The sequence below is a fragment of the Echinops telfairi genome, unplaced genomic scaffold (genome assembly GCF_000313985.2).
Source record: "Echinops telfairi isolate 266 unplaced genomic scaffold, ASM31398v2 ScPeMD7_7469;HRSCAF=8507_0, whole genome shotgun sequence".
NCBI lineage: Eukaryota > Metazoa > Chordata > Mammalia > Afrosoricida > Tenrecidae > Echinops > Echinops telfairi.
The window spans coordinates 57258169-57260321 of record NW_022111372.1 but is presented as its reverse complement, the minus strand read 5'-3'; the positions used below and the strand labels follow the sequence as shown (position 1 = coordinate 57260321).

At 34.0% G+C, this 2153-nt stretch overlaps 1 protein-coding gene across 1 annotated transcript in view; it reads left to right on the top strand.

Annotated features, from left to right (window-relative positions):
- Nucleotides 1-2153, top strand: part of RANBP17 (RAN binding protein 17) — a 403303-nt gene that overhangs the window by 354823 nt on the left and 46327 nt on the right. The gene's annotated exons all lie outside the window — the stretch shown is intronic.

The window sequence follows — 2153 nt, the reverse complement described above, 5'->3', positions numbered from 1 at the left end:
CTGTCCCCCAGGGAGGAGGTCACACACAGTTCCATGTAATCGGTTCCCTCTTTCCTACCCATTCTCCCTTTACCCTCCCTGTTTTGCCACTCACACCACTTGACCTGTAGTTCTTTACTGCCATGTAACTACAATTGATTATTTTTTTGTACATTGACTTTGTATCCAGCAACTTTGCTAACCTCATTTATTAATAGGCTTTTATAAATTTGATAAGATTTTCTACATAGATGTGCCGTCAAATAAAGAGGATTTTCTGTTCTTCCGATGTTTTTGCTTCGCATTGCCTTAGTGTCTGATGCCCTCATAAAATGTGATTGAAAATGTTCCCTCCTCTCCAGTTTTCTCAAAAACTTGATATAGAATTGTTATTATTTGTACCTTAAATGTTTGATGGAATTTTTAGTGAAACTATTAAGCCTAACATTTTCTTGCTTGGAAGGTTTGTAGCTACAAATTAAATTTCTTTTGTACCTATACAGGGTAATTGAGGTTACATATTTCCTCTTGAGTTGTGGCTTCTGTCTATAAAGGAATGTTTCCAATTCATCCAAAGTTCATTTAACTTTATTGGCATAAAGTTATTCATAATGTAGTCATGTTTTTCTATTTGATTTCTGTAGATTGATAATAAATATTCCTCTTCTCTGAAACTGACCATTTCTTTGTCTTCTGTGGGGGGTTTTCCCCCGTTAATCATTCTTGACCTAGTGGGTTATTGATTTTATTACCCCACACACACACACCCAAATAAAACAGCTTTGTGTTTCATTGATTTTAACGATGATCTTTATTAGTGTTTTTCAGGTAGAAGCTTTAGTTGCCATCTTGTAGATTCTGACTCAGTGATTTTAAATCTTGGCTCTTTTTCCTGTACTTGCATTTAATGCTGTAATCTCAATATCATTGTAGCTTTCCCTAGAAAATTATATATTTGTGGTTCTATTCAGTTAAAAATATTTTATAGTTACCATGTTTATATCTTTTTGACTAACCTGCGCTTTAGAAGCACATTGTTTAGTTTTCAAATATTTGAGATATTCCTGATATATTTTTGTTACTTATTCTACTTAAATTCCATTGTGGTTATAAAACATACCCTATGAGCTTATAGCTTTAAATATATGGAGACTTTTAAATTGTTTGAAATGTGGTGAGTGTTCCATGGAAAGTTGAATGAATGTGTATTTCATTGTTAGGAAGAGTTTATGTATCAGGTCTGGTTTACTGATAATACTCAGTTATTCCATGTTTTTATTGTTTGTGTGTGTTTCTTGTTTACTGGTTCTATGAATTACCAAGATGGAAATACTAAAATACCTCACTATAATTATAAGTATTTCTTTCTACTTTCAGTCTTTAAATTTCACAGCACATACTGTAAAACTGTTATTTGGTGTTAAATATTGTTAATTGCTAGGTCTCCTTGAAACAGACACCATTTATCATCTACAAAATGATCCTTTTATCTTTGATAATACTTTTTTTCTCTTAAATCTACTTCATCTCATATTACTAAGTACGTCAACTTTTTTTCATTTATAATCTGTTTTTCTGTTGTGGCTCTAAAAGAATGTCTGCAAGCTTGGATGAAAGCAATGAAAATATATTATATTACAGTTCTATGAAGGCACTCCTGTGAGACAATGGGTTATGTGGTGGGCTGCTAACTGGAAGGTCATCAGTTCAAATCTGTCAGCAGAAGAGACTTGCTGCTCCCGTAAAGATTTACAACCTTGGAAACCCAAACAGGCAGTTCTACTCTGTTCTATAGGGGCACTATGAATTGGAACTGACTTTGGTTGTAGTTAGTGTATAATACTGTAAGTCAAAAATTCAACTTGAGTTTCAGTAACCTTAGATCAATGTGTCAGCAGAATTCCCTTCCTTCCTAGGAGCCCTGAGCGTAAATCTATAATGTTGACTTTTCCAGCTTCTACAGACCACACATATTCCTGGTTCATGGCCCTTCCCTCCATCTTTACAGCCAGGCACAGTGCATAGCTCTAATCATTCTTCCATAGACAAATCCTCCTTGGACAACTTATGCCGATCTTCAGGGGTTTTTTTGTTTGTTTGTTTTTTCTTTTAATCATTTTATTAGGGGCTCATACAACTCTTATCACAATCCATACACACATCAATTGTGTAAA